Raw genomic sequence first — 18,429 nt, forward strand, 5'->3', positions numbered from 1 at the left:
AAAAGATTCTTCAGAATGACATATCCCTGATGTTAATGAAGGACTGAAAGAGAGTTTGAGATGATTGTCATGAACATTAATCAGCTGGGCATTTTAAAATTGCTAGAAGAGGATAATTTGAATGTTGCTAGCATATAGAAAAGAGAATCATTTAAGGTTCTACTAAAATGAATGTTTCAAATTATCACATGTTAGTCCTCATATGTGTACACCTAGTGAGCATCAATTAGAATCCATGTGGGAAGTAAGGAAACTTTAATCCTCACTTCCTTTCAATTTAGTAAAGTGATGTCTTGTATTGAATCTAGTAAAATCTGTGTCCTACGTGATGCAAAGTAGTTTTGACTCTTTTGTTTCTTGGTAAACGTGTCCAACTTAGTGTTCAGTCATTCCATCAGTTACCTAAGTAATTTATCTTATTGTTTGATATAATCTTGGTGGCTGTTTTAGATCTTTTGGAGAATAAGGAGAGAGAAATAAATCAGCCTTTGATTGGATATCTTTGTTAACGAAAATTGAAATGTGAGGTTATATACAGGAGGTTCTCAGTCTGTTTCGATGAAATCAGAGAAGCAATTTTGAGCCACAACCCTCTTAGAGAAATAAATGCAGCGATTATTTCTTTCTGGAGTTACTCTGATCTATCTTGTGGCAATAATATCGGTACCTAACGGCCACCTGTATGTACACATGCCACGTGAACGTAAACAGAATTGTCGATTGCTTGCTCACATAAACTACCTTTTATCACAGAAACATGCTGAAGGCATGGTTTCCAAAGGAGTATACAAAATCATCTCTGGGCGATGATTTTTTAATTTTAAAAATATCTCCCGCTAAGGGCACTCTTTATATTGTTCCCGGGAAGCTTTGTGAACTTTCGTATTCGCAGTTGTTCCACCTGGCCTGTACAGTCATTCATCTCTAAAACTGAGGAACCCTGTACATTTGACATTTCAGTCAAATTCTTCTGTCTTCCTAGGAACATTGGGTCCCCCTTGACAATCGTAGGTGTACCTGAAGGTTTTTAATCTTCAACGTGGATAATCATGGCTTTACTGTTCTTCATACTAGATGCTCTCTCCCACTCTTAACTACTACCCTATCTGGCATAAAGCGGAAATTACAGCTATTAGTATGTCCTTTACCGGGGCAGACGGAAAAGCACGTGAAATTCAACATAGAGTATTATGTTTCCTTCTTACATTATAGTAGCACTTAAAGATGCCTCCTAATTCTGTAATCACACAAATGGAGAAGGAGGTCTTCTTCAGTTTAACACTCATCAGATAAATTTTTACAAAGGAATCCTCTTGAACTGGCATTTTGAAACAGTGTTGTAGAATTCAGCCATTTCATTTCATTTCATTGAAACACGCATATCCCGGCAATTTTCTGGAAGTAAATATTTGCGTATATAAATAAAAGTATATTTCATATCCTTGAATCAAACACTGAGTTCTGTAATTGAAAAATTGCATCCCGTCTCTTATTTCCCTCCTCTCCTTATCCTTCTAGAATTAGCGAGTTCTTTCTATGTTTGCCTTATTGAATTCTATCACTTTTGTATGGTTTTCAAATATTTACCTTCATAACTCCAGATAATTTTCCCGAGTAAGCTTACCGATTCCTACGCCCAGTGTGTTTACCCAGCTCTGTGTTGTGCATCACGTCCACTTGGTGCCTCAGCTTTGACGCCTTGCCAGGTGAAGCTGTCCTTGACCCTTGTCTGAGTCTTCCTGACTGTCCGTAATATACTCCGACATCTGGCTTCTTCACCCCAGTAAACAACCCCGAATAAATAGCAGTGAAAGACTCAAGCAGGAACAGTCCAGCTCTCCAGTCCTCCCCCCAGTCGCCAAATCTGTCATTCACCAAGTTCTGTATCTGCTACCTGCTCACCATTTGTCCTATCTTATTACGCTTACTCACTCTCTGACTTATGATGATGGAAGACTGTTTTCTGGATTCCCGCCCCCCCACCCCCGCTTGGTAAGTTCATTTAGCTTTCCATCGCTGCCTGGGTGACCTTTCAAAATATATTTGTGAAGATGTAAGTCATCTCCTCATTGAGGGGATGCTCATTCCATGACTGATTCTCCCGTTTTCCCTCTCCATCCCGTTTCCTATAGCTGTTTTGCAGTTTTACCACATTATTTTGCTTCCCCTATTTGCCTGGTTGCTTCCTTGTCCTCGTGCTGATCCCACATGTCAAGAAATTCTTCACACCTTCGGTCTGTATTTTGTGTGCCTTTCAAAATCCATTCCTCTCTTTGTAGCGTTTCTGGAGTTTCCCAGTTAGAACGGACTGCTCTCTCCTTTGTGCCCTCACTAGACTTGTTCAGTCCATTTGTCGAACTGGTGACTTAGTGACTTACCCATTTGTCTTCTCATTTGCTTCCATACATCTCAAGTCCCGCTTGAATATCAGGCAGAATCTGCCTTCTGTTTATATGTTCCGCTTTTTCCCACAATATTGCCCATGATTTGGCAGACACAGTGACTGTGTGTTATCTGACTGAGTGAGTGGGTGAGAGAGAGAATAAATACAATGTGTTCTGAAGTGCGTTTCTTTTTTTTTTTTTTTTTACAGGAGGAGACAACAAGGCCAGCAGGTTTAAGAGAGGAAAATGGTATGAGTGTTATTGAAAATGCTCCACGAGAGCAAAAAAGTAATGTCAGTTTTACTGTAACGCGTGAAAATAGCAGAAGCGGTAAATCAGTGAATATCTCTGAGATTTTTCCATGCGTAAATACTGTTATAAAGGCACCAGTTAACGTATGTGGTTTCAAATGTAACCACCATTTCCTCTAATTAGTTTTCTTTTCTTGTATTCCTTCAAACGGCCTAGCTTTTGTTCTTTTAATCTGCATCAATTCTGTAATAATTTTTTGCTATTAATTTTATTGCATCTAAATAAAAGTGAATGGCAGTAGACTTATGTAGGTATTTGAAACATACAGTCACACATGTTCTCATAAATGACTCTGTGAATGACATTTTACAGCTAAGATGTCCTTGTTAACTTCTGGACCGAAGGAAGAGGAAGCGTCGTCACCTTGGGATTGGGATTCGGAGGTACTGTGTTTTGTTGTTGTTGTTGTTATGCTGTTAAAATCTAAGCATTGAGTGAAGTTAAAATCCAAGAAGGGGTAGTGTGATGTCACAGTCTGACCTCTGCATTTGCATAAAAGGGCTGATCGTCTTACCATTTTCAGCTTATAATGGTGTGCTAAGGACATGACAGCTGTACAGTATAATTCTGCTCGTTTGCTGCATTTTTTTCAGAGGCCATCATACTGTAGGGTAAAAAAATAAGGCTTAGAAGTGGGAAAGAATCAATTTGGGCTTTGAAGTATGTTGACCTACAAGCTAAAGAATTCTTCCGGGTCAAGCCGTGGCCAAATGTTAAATTGCATGGTACATGTGAACGTGTGAAAGTCCAATGACATTCAAAGAGAAAGAGTTTGGAGTAGCATGTTTTGGAAGCTGGAATTAACAAAGATAGTGCCTGAAACCTGAAGATTTTAAAATGTTGGATAGTCAAGTCAAGATGTTGAGGAAACAGGAGATGGAAAAGTGTGGGGAATAGTAAATACGTGAGAGTTTAATAACAGCAATTCTATTTAGTGATATTTTGATGAGTAGAATTTGTTTTCAAAAACAAAATGCGCTAAATATATTTGTGGCTGCTGTGCTTTTACAAGGGTAGGTAGGAACTAGTGACGCCGTATATAGTAAGGGGACAGCTGTGGAAAGAGCTTGACCTCTTAGATAGAAGCAGCTGCTGCACAGTGGTACCTGGACGGAGGAGAAGTCAGGTGACATGTTAGCATCCTGGTTATGTCACTGATTACACTAGGCATGAAATCTGCAGGAACTGCCAGGGCTGTGCCAGCAGCGGTGGACAGAAGAGGGAGGGAGGAGCAAGATGAGAAGGGTCTAAAAGAATGAGACCTGCCATTCTTGACACCTGTGTCTCAAGGAGCCCTTCTGGGATTCGGTGCTGTCCTCTCACATGTAGGCAGCCTGCCCAGAATGTGCCAGCTGTGAGATCGCTCAGGTCCCCGAGATTCACTGGTGCCCTCTGGCTGCTGCAGTCTGAGTGGGTTGTGTAGCACATTTGTGTCGGTTCCAGTGAAATGAGAAACTGAAGGGCTGAAGCTCCCTGGGCAGCACAGAGGCACACAATGGGTGCGAAAGCAGTATGGTGCCCACCAGGTGGGCTGTGGTCTGTGGGGAGGGAGAAGGACCTCCAGGGTGCCAGCGGCCTTGTGCTCTGTGCTCAGGAAGCTCCCAGTTCCCTGAGGGCAGCAGCGCTTGGGCTCCTGAGGACAGAGGGGCTGTCTGACAGTTTGGGGGCCTGCAGACTGCCAGAGGTGTGAGGGGAGGAAAAACAAACCTCCCCACCTACCCTTTCCCTGGGGCTCCCAGGTCCTCCGGGGTCTCTCTCTGCCAGAATGTTGCTCTTTCCTGTTCTGCCCTGCGACTTCTTCCCGTGGGATCTGTGGTGGGTTCTGGCACTGTGTCCTTAGAATTACACCTGGGGTGTGCCTTACCATCTGAGACTTTCTGTTCTTCCTCGTAGGATCCGGTGCCCGATATCTGTAGTCAGCCATTCTGCCCGTATTCCCCTCTGTGCTCTTTCTAGTGAGGGTTTCTGAAGATATCTTTAAGACATGATATCATTACAAGCCGCACATTACTGTTTGGAATTCTCATTACCCATTTTTTTTTTTTTCTCCTAGGAGAAACTGATGGAATGTTTCTGTTTCTATTTTTCTCTTTTCGTATTTATAAGTTTACAGCTTTCAGATAGTGGTATGTGACCGTGTTTCACTACTTGAATGCCTCATTTTGTAGCAATAAATTAAGGTCTACAAAAGTGGAGACAAAAAGTAACTGTCACGTAAATGTCAGTCAGTATGATTGTGGATGTGCTATGAACAGAAGTCTCTGTTATAGATCTTATTGTGCTGAATGTCTTTTCTTTTCTTTCTTGATTTACGTTCATAATTGAGTGGAAATGTTTCTTGTTTTTGTTTGTGTGTTCATCCATGTGCCCGCAGCTTTTGAAATGGTTTTACACCCACCTAAATTTTCCTTGCAGGAGACGTTTCTTCAGTGTCTGTCTCTTCATTCCCTCTCTGCCTCCGTATTTAGGTACAGGTTTCTTTGTAGTAGCTATGTGTGCCTTTCTTTCATCCATCAGTGCCACATGAGCTTCATTCCTGTTTATTTCTCTCTTTCTTGCAAAGACCTGGGTGGGCACAATCATTTCTCTGTAGCCTTTTGTCAAACAGGATAGAAGTGCCTTATACTACTTTTAATCTCCATCCTTTTAGGTAAGGTACTAGTAAAAACTAAACTCCCACGTATTCATGGGCAAGAGATAATTCATACAAATATAAATCACGTGGATGGATGTAAAAATATAACACATGATGAGTGCAAGTTCCTTAATGTTAGTTGTTTCAGAAATGCTCTCAACTATGTCGGAAACTTATTGTCCTAGGTTATTCTGGTTAAGAAAATACTCAAAATGAATCATAGTGTTTGTATAGTAATGAAGTAGGGATGAGGGGGATAATATTTTGAGGACATCTGTATCAGCTCCCATAACGCTCTCCCCACATGAAGATATGTGTTAAATAATGACAGAATTGAGTGTTGGGTCTACATTCAAGTGATTCCACAATCTGTGCACGTTGTGTTGATTCGTCTGGTAATGGTGAACATTACACTTGAGTTACCCGTGTTGATACTCATTTTTATTAAGGCTTCTGTTCTTCGTTCTAGAATGTTGCACAACCAGGATTGACGAAGCCAATGGCCACTTCTCAGCACATCACGAAAAGTGGTAAGCTATTTCAAGACTGCCTATATTGTGTTATTCTTTGTTAAGTAATTACACATATTTTCATGTACTCTTTATTTTTGCAGTACTAAAAGGCAAATATAATGGTGTGGGAACAGAAAAGGAAACCATGTTACAGGACGGTATTTCTCATCACCGAGATGTGGTTGAAAGCCTTCCGACGTCAGTCAGAGTCCAGGGCTTTCATGCTCGTTTCGTTGACACACATGGCCCTGGTCTGCAACCTGTCTTGATGTCTTCAGCTGAGGAAGGTCACACAGAGGTAAGTTAGTTGAAGGAACCACAACCACAAAAACCCCTTCTTTTCCCCACGCTTTGTTCACATACCACCCCCTGACCCTCATCATGCTGACAAGGATCCTAGAAAGAAGTGGATGGCCTCAAGGTCATCATAGAAACCAGTGTAATCACAAGAGAGAGAGATGTACAGGATTGAGATTTATAAACTTTGGTGGGAGAAAACTATTCTCAGGGCCGCCAGTGTGTGAGCAAAGAATTAGAAAGCAACCCAAAAGTGCTGCTCCACAAACATGTGGGTGGAGGAATGAATGAAGGGGAAGAATTCATGTGCGAAGGGCAAGATAAACGTAATGATTGAAAAAGAGCGTCAATATGACAGATTAGTAGAAAAACACCTCAGAAATAGTGGAGTTAAATGAGAGCAGGATCTCTCCACATTAAAAAATATGATGAAAATGCTTTTATTTTTTATTTTTATTTTTATTATTTTTTTTGAGACAGCGGGCTAGAGTGGCGTGGCATCGGCCTAGCTCACAGCAACCTCAAAGTCCTGGACTCAAGCAATCCTCCTGCCTCAGCCTGTCAAGTGCCCGGGAGTACAGGCATGCGCCAATATGCCTGGCTAATTTTTTCCTATATATTTTTAGTTGTCCTGCTAATTTCTCTCTATTTTTAGTAGAGAGGGGGTCTTGCTCTTGCTCAGGCTGGTCTGGAACTCCTGAGCTCAGAGGATCCACCAGCCCTGGACTCCCAGAGTGCTAGATGGAAATGCTTTTAAATGCAAATTAAGACTGGGGAGGTGGGGTGGGAGGGGATGGAGGTATGACTGCATGGTGAGTGCCAGGCACTCTGTCTGGAGAATGGACAGGCTTGAGGCTCTGACTCAGGGGGATGGGCGGGACATGGACAATGTATATAACCTGAACTTATGTACCCCCATGATGAGCCGAAATAAAAAAAAAATAAATAAAAATAAAAATAAATGCAAATTAAGAAACGAGAGGCAGTCAGTGCAAAAGATTCTTCAGAATGACATATCCCTGATGTTAATGAAGGACTGAAAGAGAGTTTGAGATGATTGTCATGAACATTAATCAGCTGGGCATTTTAAAATTGCTAGAAGAGGATAATTTGAATGTTGCTAGCATATAGAAAAGAGAATCATTTAAGGTTCTACTAAAATGAATGTTTCAAATTATCACATGTTAGTCCTCATATGTGTACACCTAGTGAGCATCAATTAGAATCCATGTGGGAAGTAAGGAAACTTTAATCCTCACTTCCTTTCAATTTAGTAAAGTGATGTCTTGTATTGAATCTAGTAAAATCTGTGTCCTACGTGATGCAAAGTAGTTTTGACTCTTTTGTTTCTTGGTAAACGTGTCCAACTTAGTGTTCAGTCATTCCATCAGTTACCTAAGTAATTTATCTTATTGTTTGATATAATCTTGGTGGCTGTTTTAGATCTTTTGGAGAATAAGGAGAGAGAAATAAATCAGCCTTTGATTGGATATCTTTGTTAACGAAAATTGAAATGTGAGGTTATATACAGGAGGTTCTCAGTCTGTTTCGATGAAATCAGAGAAGCAATTTTGAGCCACAACCCTCTTAGAGAAATAAATGCAGCGATTATTTCTTTCTGGAGTTACTCTGATCTATCTTGTGGCAATAATATCGGTACCTAACGGCCACCTGTATGTACACATGCCACGTGAACGTAAACAGAATTGTCGATTGCTTGCTCACATAAACTACCTTTTATCACAGAAACATGCTGAAGGCATGGTTTCCAAAGGAGTATACAAAATCATCTCTGGGCGATGATTTTTTAATTTTAAAAATATCTCCCGCTAAGGGCACTCTTTATATTGTTCCCGGGAAGCTTTGTGAACTTTCGTATTCGCAGTTGTTCCACCTGGCCTGTACAGTCATTCATCTCTAAAACTGAGGAACCCTGTACATTTGACATTTCAGTCAAATTCTTCTGTCTTCCTAGGAACATTGGGTCCCCCTTGACAATCGTAGGTGTACCTGAAGGTTTTTAATCTTCAACGTGGATAATCATGGCTTTACTGTTCTTCATACTAGATGCTCTCTCCCACTCTTAACTACTACCCTATCTGGCATAAAGCGGAAATTACAGCTATTAGTATGTCCTTTACCGGGGCAGACGGAAAAGCACGTGAAATTCAACATAGAGTATTATGTTTCCTTCTTACATTATAGTAGCACTTAAAGATGCCTCCTAATTCTGTAATCACACAAATGGAGAAGGAGGTCTTCTTCAGTTTAACACTCATCAGATAAATTTTTACAAAGGAATCCTCTTGAACTGGCATTTTGAAACAGTGTTGTAGAATTCAGCCATTTCATTTCATTTCATTGAAACATGCATATCCCGGCAATTTTCTGGAAGTAAATATTTGCGTATATAAATAAAAGTATATTTCATATCCTTGAATCAAACACTGAGTTCTGTAATTGAAAAATTGCATCCCGTCTCTTATTTCCCTCCTCTCCTTATCCTTCTAGAATTAGCGAGTTCTTTCTATGTTTGCCTTATTGAATTCTATCACTTTTGTATGGTTTTCAAATATTTACCTTCATAACTCCAGATAATTTTCCCGAGTAAGCTTACCGATTCCTACGCCCAGTGTGTTTACCCAGCTCTGTGTTGTGCATCACGTCCACTTGGTGCCTCAGCTTTGACGCCTTGCCAGGTGAAGCTGTCCTTGACCCTTGTCTGAGTCTTCCTGACTGTCCGTAATATACTCCGACATCTGGCTTCTTCACCCCAGTAAACAACCCCGAATAAATAGCAGTGAAAGACTCAAGCAGGAACAGTCCAGCTCTCCAGTCCTCCCCCCAGTCGCCAAATCTGTCATTCACCAAGTTCTGTATCTGCTACCTGCTCACCATTTGTCCTATCTTATTACGCTTACTCACTCTCTGACTTATGATGATGGAAGACTGTTTTCTGGATTCCCGCCCCCCCACCCCCGCTTGGTAAGTTCATTTAGCTTTCCATCGCTGCCTGGGTGACCTTTCAAAATATATTTGTGAAGATGTAAGTCATCTCCTCATTGAGGGGATGCTCATTCCATGACTGATTCTCCCGTTTTCCCTCTCCATCCCGTTTCCTATAGCTGTTTTGCAGTTTTACCACATTATTTTGCTTCCCCTATTTGCCTGGTTGCTTCCTTGTCCTCGTGCTGATCCCACATGTCAAGAAATTCTTCACACCTTCGGTCTGTATTTTGTGTGCCTTTCAAAATCCATTCCTCTCTTTGTAGCGTTTCTGGAGTTTCCCAGTTAGAACGGACTGCTCTCTCCTTTGTGCCCTCACTAGACTTGTTCAGTCCATTTGTCGAACTGGTGACTTAGTGACTTACCCATTTGTCTTCTCATTTGCTTCCATACATCTCAAGTCCCGCTTGAATATCAGGCAGAATCTGCCTTCTGTTTATATGTTCCGCTTTTTCCCACAATATTGCCCATGATTTGGCAGACACAGTGACTGTGTGTTATCTGACTGAGTGAGTGGGTGAGAGAGAGAATAAATACAATGTGTTCTGAAGTGCGTTTCTTTTTTTTTTTTTTTTTACAGGAGGAGACAACAAGGCCAGCAGGTTTAAGAGAGGAAAATGGTATGAGTGTTATTGAAAATGCTCCACGAGAGCAAAAAAGTAATGTCAGTTTTACTGTAACGCGTGAAAATAGCAGAAGCGGTAAATCAGTGAATATCTCTGAGATTTTTCCATGCGTAAATACTGTTATAAAGGCACCAGTTAACGTATGTGGTTTCAAATGTAACCACCATTTCCTCTAATTAGTTTTCTTTTCTTGTATTCCTTCAAACGGCCTAGCTTTTGTTCTTTTAATCTGCATCAATTCTGTAATAATTTTTTGCTATTAATTTTATTGCATCTAAATAAAAGTGAATGGCAGTAGACTTATGTAGGTATTTGAAACATACAGTCACACATGTTCTCATAAATGACTCTGTGAATGACATTTTACAGCTAAGATGTCCTTGTTAACTTCTGGACCGAAGGAAGAGGAAGCGTCGTCACCTTGGGATTGGGATTCGGAGGTACTGTGTTTTGTTGTTGTTGTTGTTATGCTGTTAAAATCTAAGCATTGAGTGAAGTTAAAATCCAAGAAGGGGTAGTGTGATGTCACAGTCTGACCTCTGCATTTGCATAAAAGGGCTGATCGTCTTACCATTTTCAGCTTATAATGGTGTGCTAAGGACATGACAGCTGTACAGTATAATTCTGCTCGTTTGCTGCATTTTTTTCAGAGGCCATCATACTGTAGGGTAAAAAAATAAGGCTTAGAAGTGGGAAAGAATCAATTTGGGCTTTGAAGTATGTTGACCTACAAGCTAAAGAATTCTTCCGGGTCAAGCCGTGGCCAAATGTTAAATTGCATGGTACATGTGAACGTGTGAAAGTCCAATGACATTCAAAGAGAAAGAGTTTGGAGTAGCATGTTTTGGAAGCTGGAATTAACAAAGATAGTGCCTGAAACCTGAAGATTTTAAAATGTTGGATAGTCAAGTCAAGATGTTGAGGAAACAGGAGATGGAAAAGTGTGGGGAATAGTAAATACGTGAGAGTTTAATAACAGCAATTCTATTTAGTGATATTTTGATGAGTAGAATTTGTTTTCAAAAACAAAATGCGCTAAATATATTTGTGGCTGCTGTGCTTTTACAAGGGTAGGTAGGAACTAGTGACGCCGTATATAGTAAGGGGACAGCTGTGGAAAGAGCTTGACCTCTTAGATAGAAGCAGCTGCTGCACAGTGGTACCTGGACGGAGGAGAAGTCAGGTGACATGTTAGCATCCTGGTTATGTCACTGATTACACTAGGCATGAAATCTGCAGGAACTGCCAGGGCTGTGCCAGCAGCGGTGGACAGAAGAGGGAGGGAGGAGCAAGATGAGAAGGGTCTAAAAGAATGAGACCTGCCATTCTTGACACCTGTGTCTCAAGGAGCCCTTCTGGGATTCGGTGCTGTCCTCTCACATGTAGGCAGCCTGCCCAGAATGTGCCAGCTGTGAGATCGCTCAGGTCCCCGAGATTCACTGGTGCCCTCTGGCTGCTGCAGTCTGAGTGGGTTGTGTAGCACATTTGTGTCGGTTCCAGTGAAATGAGAAACTGAAGGGCTGAAGCTCCCTGGGCAGCACAGAGGCACACAATGGGTGCGAAAGCAGTATGGTGCCCACCAGGTGGGCTGTGGTCTGTGGGGAGGGAGAAGGACCTCCAGGGTGCCAGCGGCCTTGTGCTCTGTGCTCAGGAAGCTCCCAGTTCCCTGAGGGCAGCAGCGCTTGGGCTCCTGAGGACAGAGGGGCTGTCTGACAGTTTGGGGGCCTGCAGACTGCCAGAGGTGTGAGGGGAGGAAAAACAAACCTCCCCACCTACCCTTTCCCTGGGGCTCCCAGGTCCTCCGGGGTCTCTCTCTGCCAGAATGTTGCTCTTTCCTGTTCTGCCCTGCGACTTCTTCCCGTGGGATCTGTGGTGGGTTCTGGCACTGTGTCCTTAGAATTACACCTGGGGTGTGCCTTACCATCTGAGACTTTCTGTTCTTCCTCGTAGGATCCGGTGCCCGATATCTGTAGTCAGCCATTCTGCCCGTATTCCCCTCTGTGCTCTTTCTAGTGAGGGTTTCTGAAGATATCTTTAAGACATGATATCATTACAAGCCGCACATTACTGTTTGGAATTCTCATTACCCATTTTTTTTTTTTTCTCCTAGGAGAAACTGATGGAATGTTTCTGTTTCTATTTTTCTCTTTTCGTATTTATAAGTTTACAGCTTTCAGATAGTGGTATGTGACCGTGTTTCACTACTTGAATGCCTCATTTTGTAGCAATAAATTAAGGTCTACAAAAGTGGAGACAAAAAGTAACTGTCACGTAAATGTCAGTCAGTATGATTGTGGATGTGCTATGAACAGAAGTCTCTGTTATAGATCTTATTGTGCTGAATGTCTTTTCTTTTCTTTCTTGATTTACGTTCATAATTGAGTGGAAATGTTTCTTGTTTTTGTTTGTGTGTTCATCCATGTGCCCGCAGCTTTTGAAATGGTTTTACACCCACCTAAATTTTCCTTGCAGGAGACGTTTCTTCAGTGTCTGTCTCTTCATTCCCTCTCTGCCTCCGTATTTAGGTACAGGTTTCTTTGTAGTAGCTATGTGTGCCTTTCTTTCATCCATCAGTGCCACATGAGCTTCATTCCTGTTTATTTCTCTCTTTCTTGCAAAGACCTGGGTGGGCACAATCATTTCTCTGTAGCCTTTTGTCAAACAGGATAGAAGTGCCTTATACTACTTTTAATCTCCATCCTTTTAGGTAAGGTACTAGTAAAAACTAAACTCCCACGTATTCATGGGCAAGAGATAATTCATACAAATATAAATCACGTGGATGGATGTAAAAATATAACACATGATGAGTGCAAGTTCCTTAATGTTAGTTGTTTCAGAAATGCTCTCAACTATGTCGGAAACTTATTGTCCTAGGTTATTCTGGTTAAGAAAATACTCAAAATGAATCATAGTGTTTGTATAGTAATGAAGTAGGGATGAGGGGGATAATATTTTGAGGACATCTGTATCAGCTCCCATAACGCTCTCCCCACATGAAGATATGTGTTAAATAATGACAGAATTGAGTGTTGGGTCTACATTCAAGTGATTCCACAATCTGTGCACGTTGTGTTGATTCGTCTGGTAATGGTGAACATTACACTTGAGTTACCCGTGTTGATACTCATTTTTATTAAGGCTTCTGTTCTTCGTTCTAGAATGTTGCACAACCAGGATTGACGAAGCCAATGGCCACTTCTCAGCACATCACGAAAAGTGGTAAGCTATTTCAAGACTGCCTATATTGTGTTATTCTTTGTTAAGTAATTACACATATTTTCATGTACTCTTTATTTTTGCAGTACTAAAAGGCAAATATAATGGTGTGGGAACAGAAAAGGAAACCATGTTACAGGACGGTATTTCTCATCACCGAGATGTGGTTGAAAGCCTTCCGACGTCAGTCAGAGTCCAGGGCTTTCATGCTCGTTTCGTTGACACACATGGCCCTGGTCTGCAACCTGTCTTGATGTCTTCAGCTGAGGAAGGTCACACAGAGGTAAGTTAGTTGAAGGAACCACAACCACAAAAACCCCTTCTTTTCCCCACGCTTTGTTCACATACCACCCCCTGACCCTCATCATGCTGACAAGGATCCTAGAAAGAAGTGGATGGCCTCAAGGTCATCATAGAAACCAGTGTAATCACAAGAGAGAGAGATGTACAGGATTGAGATTTATAAACTTTGGTGGGAGAAAACTATTCTCAGGGCCGCCAGTGTGTGAGCAAAGAATTAGAAAGCAACCCAAAAGTGCTGCTCCACAAACATGTGGGTGGAGGAATGAATGAAGGGGAAGAATTCATGTGCGAAGGGCAAGATAAACGTAATGATTGAAAAAGAGCGTCAATATGACAGATTAGTAGAAAAACACCTCAGAAATAGTGGAGTTAAATGAGAGCAGGATCTCTCCACATTAAAAAATATGATGAAAATGCTTTTATTTTTTATTTTTATTTTTATTATTTTTTTTGAGACAGCGGGCTAGAGTGGCGTGGCATCGGCCTAGCTCACAGCAACCTCAAAGTCCTGGACTCAAGCAATCCTCCTGCCTCAGCCTGTCAAGTGCCCGGGAGTACAGGCATGCGCCAATATGCCTGGCTAATTTTTTCCTATATATTTTTAGTTGTCCTGCTAATTTCTCTCTATTTTTAGTAGAGAGGGGGTCTTGCTCTTGCTCAGGCTGGTCTGGAACTCCTGAGCTCAGAGGATCCACCAGCCCTGGACTCCCAGAGTGCTAGATGGAAATGCTTTTAAATGCAAATTAAGACTGGGGAGGTGGGGTGGGAGGGGATGGAGGTATGACTGCATGGTGAGTGCCAGGCACTCTGTCTGGAGAATGGACAGGCTTGAGGCTCTGACTCAGGGGGATGGGCGGGACATGGACAATGTATATAACCTGAACTTATGTACCCCCATGATGAGCCGAAATAAAAAAAAAATAAATAAAAATAAAAATAAATGCAAATTAAGAAACGAGAGGCAGTCAGTGCAAAAGATTCTTCAGAATGACATATCCCTGATGTTAATGAAGGACTGAAAGAGAGTTTGAGATGATTGTCATGAACATTAATCAGCTGGGCATTTTAAAATTGCTAGAAGAGGATAATTTGAATGTTGCTAGCATATAGAAAAGAGAATCATTTAAGGTTCTACTAAAATGAATGTTTCAAATTATCACATGTTAGTCCTCATATGTGTACACCTAGTGAGCATCAATTAGAATCCATGTGGGAAGTAAGGAAACTTTAATCCTCACTTCCTTTCAATTTAGTAAAGTGATGTCTTGTATTGAATCTAGTAAAATCTGTGTCCTACGTGATGCAAAGTAGTTTTGACTCTTTTGTTTCTTGGTAAACGTGTCCAACTTAGTGTTCAGTCATTCCATCAGTTACCTAAGTAATTTATCTTATTGTTTGATATAATCTTGGTGGCTGTTTTAGATCTTTTGGAGAATAAGGAGAGAGAAATAAATCAGCCTTTGATTGGATATCTTTGTTAACGAAAATTGAAATGTGAGGTTATATACAGGAGGTTCTCAGTCTGTTTCGATGAAATCAGAGAAGCAATTTTGAGCCACAACCCTCTTAGAGAAATAAATGCAGCGATTATTTCTTTCTGGAGTTACTCTGATCTATCTTGTGGCAATAATATCGGTACCTAACGGCCACCTGTATGTACACATGCCACGTGAACGTAAACAGAATTGTCGATTGCTTGCTCACATAAACTACCTTTTATCACAGAAACATGCTGAAGGCATGGTTTCCAAAGGAGTATACAAAATCATCTCTGGGCGATGATTTTTTAATTTTAAAAATATCTCCCGCTAAGGGCACTCTTTATATTGTTCCCGGGAAGCTTTGTGAACTTTCGTATTCGCAGTTGTTCCACCTGGCCTGTACAGTCATTCATCTCTAAAACTGAGGAACCCTGTACATTTGACATTTCAGTCAAATTCTTCTGTCTTCCTAGGAACATTGGGTCCCCCTTGACAATCGTAGGTGTACCTGAAGGTTTTTAATCTTCAACGTGGATAATCATGGCTTTACTGTTCTTCATACTAGATGCTCTCTCCCACTCTTAACTACTACCCTATCTGGCATAAAGCGGAAATTACAGCTATTAGTATGTCCTTTACCGGGGCAGACGGAAAAGCACGTGAAATTCAACATAGAGTATTATGTTTCCTTCTTACATTATAGTAGCACTTAAAGATGCCTCCTAATTCTGTAATCACACAAATGGAGAAGGAGGTCTTCTTCAGTTTAACACTCATCAGATAAATTTTTACAAAGGAATCCTCTTGAACTGGCATTTTGAAACAGTGTTGTAGAATTCAGCCATTTCATTTCATTTCATTGAAACATGCATATCCCGGCAATTTTCTGGAAGTAAATATTTGCGTATATAAATAAAAGTATATTTCATATCCTTGAATCAAACACTGAGTTCTGTAATTGAAAAATTGCATCCCGTCTCTTATTTCCCTCCTCTCCTTATCCTTCTAGAATTAGCGAGTTCTTTCTATGTTTGCCTTATTGAATTCTATCACTTTTGTATGGTTTTCAAATATTTACCTTCATAACTCCAGATAATTTTCCCGAGTAAGCTTACCGATTCCTACGCCCAGTGTGTTTACCCAGCTCTGTGTTGTGCATCACGTCCACTTGGTGCCTCAGCTTTGACGCCTTGCCAGGTGAAGCTGTCCTTGACCCTTGTCTGAGTCTTCCTGACTGTCCGTAATATACTCCGACATCTGGCTTCTTCACCCCAGTAAACAACCCCGAATAAATAGCAGTGAAAGACTCAAGCAGGAACAGTCCAGCTCTCCAGTCCTCCCCCCAGTCGCCAAATCTGTCATTCACCAAGTTCTGTATCTGCTACCTGCTCACCATTTGTCCTATCTTATTACGCTTACTCACTCTCTGACTTATGATGATGGAAGACTGTTTTCTGGATTCCCGCCCCCCCCACCCCCGCTTGGTAAGTTCATTTAGCTTTCCATCGCTGCCTGGGTGACCTTTCAAAATATATTTGTGAAGATGTAAGTCATCTCCTCATTGAGGGGATGCTCATTCCATGACTGATTCTCCCGTTTTCCCTCTCCATCCCGCTTCCTATAGCTGTTTTGCAGTTTTACCACATTATTTTGCTTCCCCTATTTGCCTGGTTGCTTCCTTGTCCTCGTGCTGATCCCACATGTCAAGAAATTCTTCACACCTTCGGTCTGTATTTTGTGTGCCTTTCAAAATCCATTCCTCTCTTTGTAGCGTTTCTGGAGTTTCCCAGTTAGAACGGACTGCTCTCTCCTTTGTGCCCTCACTAGACTTGTTCAGTCCATTTGTCGAACTGGTGACTTAGTGACTTACCCATTTGTCTTCTCATTTGCTTCCATACATCTCAAGTCCCGCTTGAATATCAGGCAGAATCTGCCTTCTGTTTATATGTTCCGCTTTGTCCCACAATATTGCCCATGATTTGGCAGACACAGTGACTGTGTGTTATCTGACTGAGTGAGTGGGTGAGAGAGAGAATAAATACAATGTGTTCTGAAGTGCGTTTCTTTTTTTTTTTTTTTTTACAGGAGGAGACAACAAGGCCAGCAGGTTTAAGAGAGGAAAATGGTATGAGTGTTATTGAAAATGCTCCACGAGAGCAAAAAAGTAATGTCAGTTTTACTGTAACGCGTGAAAATAGCAGAAGCGGTAAATCAGTGAATATCTCTGAGATTTTTCCATGCGTAAATACTGTTATAAAGGCACCAGTTAACGTATGTGGTTTCAAATGTAACCACCATTTCTCTAATTAGTTTTCTTTTCTTGTTATTCCTTCAAACGGCCTAGCTTTTGTTCTTTTAATCTGCATCAATTCTGTAATAATTTTTTGCTATTAATTTTATTGCATCTAAATAAAAGTGAATGGCAGTAGACTTATGTAGGTATTTGAAACATACAGTCACACATGTTCTCATAAATGACTCTGTGAATGACATTTTACAGCTAAGATGTCCTTGTTAACGTCTGGACCGAAGGAACAGGAAGCGTCGTCACCTTGGGATTGGGATTCGGAGGTACTGTGTTTTGTTGTTGTTGTTGTTATGCTGTTAAAATCTAAGCATTGAGTGAAGTTAAAATCCAAGAAGGGGTAGTGTGATGTCACAGTCTGACCTCTGCATTTGCATAAAAGGGCTGATCGTCTTACCATTTTCAGCTTATAATGGTGTGCTAAGGACATGACAGCTGTACAGTATAATTCTGCTCGTTTGCTGCATTTTTTTCAGAGGCCATCATACTGTAGGGTAAAAAAATAAGGCTTAGAAGTGGGAAAGAATCAATTTGGGCTTTGAAGTATGTTGACCTACAAGCTAAAGAATTCTTCCGGGTCAAGCCGTGGCCAAATGTTAAATTGCATGGTACATGTGAACGTGTGAAAGTCCAATGACATTCAAAGAGAAAGAGTTTGGAGTAGCATGTTTTGGAAGCTGGAATTAACAAAGATAGTGCCTGAAACCTGAAGATTTTAAAATGTTGGATAGTCAAGTCAAGATGTTGAGGAAACAGGAGATGGAAAAGTGTGGGGAATAGTAAATACGTGAGAGTTTAATAACAGCAATTCTATTTAGTGATATTTTGATGAGTAGAATTTGTTTTCAAAAAACAAAATGCACTAAATATATTTGTGGCTGCTGTGCTTTTACAAGGGTAGGTAGGAACTAGTGACGCCGTATATAGTAAGGGGGACAGCTGTGGAAAGAGCTTGACCTCTTAGATAGAAGCAGCTGCTGCACAGTGGTACCTGGACGGAGGAGAAGTCAGGTGACATGTTAGCATCCTGGTTATGTCACTGATTACACTAGGCATGAAATCTGCAGGAACTGCCAGGGCTGTGCCAGCAGCGGTGGACAGAAGAGGGAGGGAGGAGCAAGATGAGAAGGGTCTAAAAGAATGAGACCTGCCATTCTTGACACCTGTGTCTCAAGGAGCCCTTCTGGGATTCGGTGCTGTCCTCTCACATGTAGGCAGCCTGCCCAGAATGTGCCAGCTGTGAGATCGCTCAGGTCCCCGAGATTCACTGGTGCCCTCTGGCTGCTGCAGTCTGAGTGGGTTGTGTAGCACATTTGTGTCGGTTCCAGTGAAATGAGAAACTGAAGGGC

The sequence above is a fragment of the Lemur catta genome, chromosome 26 (assembly GCF_020740605.2).
Source record: "Lemur catta isolate mLemCat1 chromosome 26, mLemCat1.pri, whole genome shotgun sequence".
Taxonomy (NCBI): Eukaryota; Metazoa; Chordata; class Mammalia; order Primates; family Lemuridae; genus Lemur; species Lemur catta.